At 40.1% G+C, this 6,772-nt stretch overlaps 1 long non-coding RNA gene across 1 annotated transcript; it reads left to right on the forward strand.

The window, feature by feature from the left end:
• The first annotated feature begins 1,856 nt into the window (after positions 1-1,856).
• LOC149460415 (uncharacterized) lies at positions 1,857-4,395 on the forward strand. The gene is made up of 2 exons (XR_016313077.1): positions 1,857-1,978; positions 3,721-4,395. It is a non-coding gene; the product is annotated as an uncharacterized LOC149460415 (long non-coding RNA).
• Positions 4,396-6,772: the final 2,377 nt, after the last annotated feature.

The raw sequence follows: 6,772 nt of genomic DNA on the forward strand, positions 1-6,772 counted from the left end.
GTCTACACTCATATGAATGACTTTGTTTACTTTCAAACTTATTCATATAATTAACAGATCTGAAAGTATTCAAAGCCTTGTGGTCTGGCAGATCAGGACTTTGCAGGGTTTGCAAAGTTTGCCTACCTGCCCCCTATCGCAATTTCTACTGCCAATGTGGGGAGGAGGTGGCCGGGTGGGAAACATGACAAAAAAGATGCAGCTAGGGAGCGGGTAATTAACACAGCACAGTTCTGATCTGACAGCACTCCTGTATTAATAAGCCGGCAGCTGTGCATGCAGGAAAACAGGAGCACTGCACTGGCAGGAAGAAGGAGGTGGAGGAGAGAGAACTCCCCCTGGCTCTCTCCTCCACTCCTGGCCTCTTCTAGCACTCAGCTATGCTCTCTCTCTCCCTCTTCCCTCCTTTCAGTGCTCCTGTATTCCTGTGAACACCGCCGTTGGCTTCTGAATACAGGAGCAGCACTGGCAAGAGGGAAAAGGGGGGAAGAGAACACAGCCTGTACCTGCTCTCGGCTCTCTCCTCCTCACCTCGCCACCCCCAGCGTAGGCTGATAAGAATAGTGATGCCACTGTCACTACTCCTGTCAGCCTTGTAAGCAAAATGAGCTTACCAGAGGTTACTTCCATCACCATAGTAAACTGCTGTGTCCAGGGCAGCCTCCCTTCTGCCAACCTCTTGTCTTTGCCCGGGGTGTGGGATCTTCTATCTCTGACTTGTAGACTCATGGAATTTGGAGTGAGATTTGATGTCACTGCTGTGCTTCTCACTTTACTCCATGCTAGAGAGGAAGTTGTACCTGAAGGGTTGCAGTGCAAAGACCCTCTACTCTATTTATTCCACATATCTATGATTTCTGAAGCTCTACTGCTGCTGTTTGATCATTACTCCACCACTCATCAGATCACTAATCATCATGATGGGGGCAACTTTAACATAAGGAAGCAAATCCCTGCTTCCATACCAAGATAGTCACCTCCACCAAGAAGCACAGTGTGAAACAAGGCATTGTATGTTGACTCTGGAGAAAAGATCAGCTTCTGGAAGTCTACAGGCAATACTGATGATTAGTCCGTTGTCCTCTGCTTGCCTTTATTGGGTAAAGCTTCTCCTATACAGGTCCTCTTTAACTTCTTTTGGTTAATGTTAATTTCTTTTCATTGTGATGTATGTTATTGGAGTACTATTGTCTAAACAGAAATCATGCTTTATCATGAGAGATGCTCAGATCTCTAAGTACAGTATAAGCTTAAAGCTGAAGTTTAGTTTTTGGGCTTTTATTTATTTATTTGGCTACAGCTTCCCATAACTTACCTGTAACAAAGTGTATTCCCTGTTTTGACTGACTGCAATACATCCTGTGAATAGGGGAGAGGCAGACACATGTCATGCTCCTCTCCTCCATTCACAGAAAATTTTGCAATTTGGGTAAGTAATACAAAGATTTTTCTGAATTGAGAAGAGCACATAAAGGGGTGGGAAGCTGTCAGGAATTCTTCAGTGTAACACAATGTTAGCCCCAAGACAGTTAACCCATACTGCAGCAGAAGTTCAGCACTGTGAAGAGGACTTGCCATCCCTGGAGTGATTTCTACACTAAGGAGCAGTCAGCAGGATAAAGAAACCACTTAATTACAGTAACATATGTGACTGAATCTATAGCTAAATAAAAACATTTTTTAACTAAAAGTCAGCTTTAAACACTGGGGCTGACTAACTGAAAGTGTTAATTTAAAAGTATTAATCTTCAATTAGCTTAGTAAAAATGGAGGGACTGTCTTTGAATACCCAATCATGTGCTAGAGAAATTGTTTTAAAAGGTTAAAGCACCCAAAATGTATATTTCTGTTTTTCTAGGTGCTAGAAAGATATACTACATGCCAATATCTCCTGGAGACTGAACTGGTAATATTTCTATGCTTGAGTTCCTCGGCCTGCACACCTGCTGTGACCATTGTGAGAGGATCCTACTCTACGGTAATTGTGAGATATTGTCTTTATGGTATAGTTTGGAGCAGAGACATAACTAGAACCTCCATTGCCCGAGTGCAAAAAACATGAAGGACCCCCCCTTCAGTCAAAACTGTATGACAAAATGTGAGCATGACCAAGATTATGAAAGATCTGGGGCACCCAGGAAAATGGCAAACATTAGACATGGCCAGTGGGAGGGTCTTAAAGGGGGGTTGAACAGAATCTGTGCCTACAGTATACATTGCACACATATACCACAGTCCTTCTATCCACATTACTAAGGGGCACTTTGGAAGATGTAAGGAGGCATTCTAGAGGATGTAAGGGGGTACTCTAGTTCTAAGTTATTACCTCGAGAGTTCCCCATACATCCTTTAGCGGGACTCCTTACATCCTCCTCCAGAGTGCCCTTCTTAGCGCTTCCAGAGTGCTCCCTTACATCCTTCAGGGTGCCCTCTTAATATTGTACTGAGGGGGCACTTTGGAGAATGTAAGGGGGCACTCTGGAGGAGCAGGAAATAAGGGGGCACTTTGGATAATGTAAAGGGGCACTCTGGAGGCACTAAGGGGGAACTCTGAAGGTACTTCCAGATTGCCCCTTTACACCCTCCTCCAGAGTACCCCCTTATGGCTTGCTCCTTCAGAGAACTCCCTAAGTTAGTGCCCCCTTATATCCCCCTGGTTCTCCAGAGTGCCCCCTTATGTCCTGCTCCTCCATAGTGCCCCCTAAGCTAATTCCCCCTTGTGTCATCCTGTTCCTCTAGAGTACCCTCAAAGTTAGCGCCCTCTTATTTACTCCTCTGCCTGAGTGTCCCCTTTCCCATACCTTCTGGCCTGGCTGTGGCTCACAACTCGCGAGCGGCTGGCGGTAAAACACTTAAGAAACTAAAAAAAATTCTTCTCTGTGATTGTGCCAGGCCAAAAACTAACAAGGAGATTTTTTTACAGGCACTTTTCTCTTGTCTATGGACAGGAGAAAAGTGCTTGTTTTGGCAACATTGCCTCTTGGGGCCCCCCAATGTGGCAGAACGACATGGCCCAGTCGCAAATGCGATCTTGGTGACCCTGGTAGTTCCGCCACTGGTATGAAGAATCATGTCTAGGTAGATCGGAATAGAGTTGGAAACAATGATTGGTAGATATGTAAGATGGCAGACATAAGAAGCCAGGGGTGGACTCAGCCCATGATGCTCCATTTTTAATTAAAATATTTTGAGGTGGACTGATCCTTTAAAATGATTGAGAATAAGTGCTTTGAGGTCATGTTATGTGGTCATGCAAAGAGCTCTTAACAGAGATCTTTATATAAGCTAATGTTTTGAGTTGTATAATAACTATGCCTCAACCAGGCTTTTTCTTGCTTTCAAAACGTATCATAAGGCAAAAAAATCATGTAAATGTACACAAAGAAAGCCAGACTAAATAAGGACATGAAATCATACCATTTGATAGACAAATGTGTGCTGCTTCATTTTATTAATCTCTGCACATTTTAATGAGAAAATAGAGGGTATTAATTACATCTAATTATGTTAATATATATCTTGGCATGTTCTGTGCATTGTAGACATAGGGATGTACTGTCATGGTGCCAGTTTCATAAAAAAAAGTTAATTAAAAATAATTGCACTAATTGTCTTAATTAAACATGTAATTAACATTGTTCTGAACATTTTTAGATGATGCATATTTAAGTCTATTGATCTATGTTTTTGTTTGTTGTTTTCTTTCTTTCCTCATTTTAGATGCAAGTGCTATTTAACTCATTTAGATGCATGTTAGATGCACTGTTTAACAAAGAAAATAACAACAGCACTAGACCCAATTTGTTTCAGAAATTTGATTGCAACAAACTCTTAAGGGTCCGCTAGATTTTCAAGAACCATCATAAGTGCTTCACAATTTGACCACCCTCAGGCATTTCTGTCATGTAGTGCACTCCCAGGCGCAAATGACTGGCTTGGCTGCACATCTGTGTTCACTAAATGGAAAGAGAAGGCAGCATGTTATCACAGGAATGAACAATAGTGATCAACAAACAATTGTTCTTCTCAAGAGCATTCATGCATAGGAGCCTATTTCCTTGCTGGATTGGATGACTGTTGTTTCACACCTTTGGATATGTGGCCATACATGGGATTTTATAGGTTGCTCAAACTTCTTATTCAGTTTTTGTTTTTTTTTCAAATGGAAAGTCAATCAAACACATGACATAGCAATTCATTATAGACATACTATAACCCATATTTTATTAGCCACCAGAATAACACTAACGGAACACTGGATATCAGGCCATATCTCTTCTTACTATGAGACTAATTCCAGGAAGTTGTCCTCAGTTTCTCGATTCCATTAGGCATCCCATACATCCCTTACCCCATCGAAGTTATTAACCTCTTTAATAAAAACAAAAAAACCAAGCTCAATGACTGGTTTCTGACTCCTGGATGCAAGTTCATGAAAATACGTGTTGCCTGGCTGTACAGGACTATATGGGGGACCCAAATACTTAGCAACTCCTAAAGGGATAGTGCTGCATATGGAAGCATTGGATCCTTTTAAAGGTTTTTATCAATGTTGATGTCCCCACTGGGAAGGTTCACTCTCTATTTGTGCTGGTCATGCCCTGGTGAGCAGTCCTGGTGGAGGCCACTAGGACTAATAGTAAAGGAAAATCCAAAATTGTGAGTTGTCACTTGCACAAGATAGTGGGGAAATCTTCCAATGGGAACACACATTCCAGTGGTAGCTGTCCAAGAGGGAGTTTTTCCTTACTTTTGAGAGATCTCTTCTCACTTTCCGAGGGCAACTAGTGTAGGGAAATCTCACCAACGGGACATGTCAAAACAAACATGACAGGTGTTTTAAGACATCCCTACTCTATCCAAAACCAACTAAAAGTTTAAAAACTTTAAAGTGAAACATCAAAAATAAGAAACAGTAAGGCTTAGTTTGAGCTTAAGGGGTTAACCTCCAGCAATTAGAAGTCAAAGAAGTAATGCATAACATTCCAGAGAAGTCCCCCTTCACTAGATAATCACTCCAAGGAACTTCTGCCCTATAGTAAAAGAAAGAGATGAGGAAGAGAAATTGTAAACAATGATTACAAATGATGACAAAAGAGCCAATGTTATCTTCAGTATGTTTCCATTATTCTTCAGACATCTACTGTTTATTAAAAGCCAACAAATAATATATGAGACACATTGTAAAGTTACTGCAGTATTTAAAATTCCAATTACATCACAGCCAAAGCTTACGAGAAGAAAGTGATGGACTGTTTCAATGAATGGCACATACAAGTATATATAAGCTGTTTAATCTTAGTTAACCTGGTTAACCAAACAGTGCATGCCATCAAAATATACACACTTTTCAGTATATATCTATCAAATGGCTCCAATGTCAAGAATGAGTTTTGAATACTCATGGAGTAGTGTTCATCTGCTAACATTTTTGAAATCTATGGAAGACAACCCGTACTGCTTACCCTAATAGCAACTATGTAATTCATCAAAGAATGTTTTTTTCACTATTAACGAAACCTCTTTGTGGGGTTCTGTGGAAATGAGGAATGTATGTGGTACACAAGTAGCCCTGTCAGAAGTGCAGATCATTTACAAAAAGAAAACATCTTTGGAACAACAGAATTATGGAATGCAGGCCTGGTTTTTATTACTCGAAATGATGGAAGTCTTGAAAACTGCATACTTGGAAACACATGATTTTTCACTAAGTAAACTTTTTGAATGCTATAGTAACATTTACTGGAAATTTAGAGGTTTTTTTCTTTTTTATGTAAATGTATTACAGATTTCTTGCTAAATGGTTCACCTGTAGTATCTGTATGTCAAGAAGGAAAGTCATTGAGATTGAGTTACTAAAGAAAAATAGACTGTTAGGCCCTTGACCTCCAGAAGGTTTTACCCCCTTCATGACCAGAGCTGCATTAATTTAGCTGGCAATTGCGCTGTTATTCAACCATGTACCCAAATGAAATTTATATAATTTTTTTCACACAAATAGAGCTTTCTATTGGTGGTATTTGATCACCACTTTGTTTTTGTTAATAAAGGAAAAAAGTCAAACAATGTTGGAAAAAACAATATTTTCTATTTTCTGGTATAAAACATATCCAATAAAAAATGTAAAAATCACATTTCTTCAAAGATTTAGGCCACAATGTATTCTACTACATATCTTTGGTAAAAAAGTGCGAAGTCAACAGGTAGTTAAAAGAACTTCAGCTTCTTTCTAGACTGCTCAGGTTTAATTCACCAGGTTTGAGGTTGTGTGTCCAGTATAGATCAGCTTTTGTCAGCCTTTTTTGCCCCTGAGGTAACCTCTTAGGTTGGTGGTCAGTGGAAAATTGTATCCTTGTATAGATGAGAGATGAAAGCTCCATGGCTTAGGGAAACCCTAGCAACATCAGGAAGAGCCCTTGGGTTTCACAGAAATCTAGCAGATAAAGGCTTGTTTAGGTGGTAATAGTGCCTGCTGGAAATCTAATTTATAAAAACAAAAATCATCCAAGTTGTTGGTTTTGGACTAGGGTTAATGCCCTGTAATTTTAATAATCCCCAAAAAATCCCATGAAGAGACCATGCTGGGGGTTACTCCCTCCACATCCCAAGGAGATCAAGAAAGTTATTGCCTTGCATGTTTATAGCTGCTAGAATAACTGTAGCTAGAGGTTGGCAAAATTCAGTGATTCCATTGGATTTAGTAAAAAACAAACTTACCTGGATCATAGTGAATGACGGGTTGTATAGCTTTTTGAATAACTCACAGACCAAA

Source organism: Staurois parvus, unplaced genomic scaffold (genome assembly GCF_062004578.1).
Source record: "Staurois parvus isolate SC_StPar_1 unplaced genomic scaffold, SC_StPar_1.0 ptg000230l, whole genome shotgun sequence".
Classification (NCBI taxonomy): domain Eukaryota; kingdom Metazoa; phylum Chordata; class Amphibia; order Anura; family Ranidae; genus Staurois; species Staurois parvus.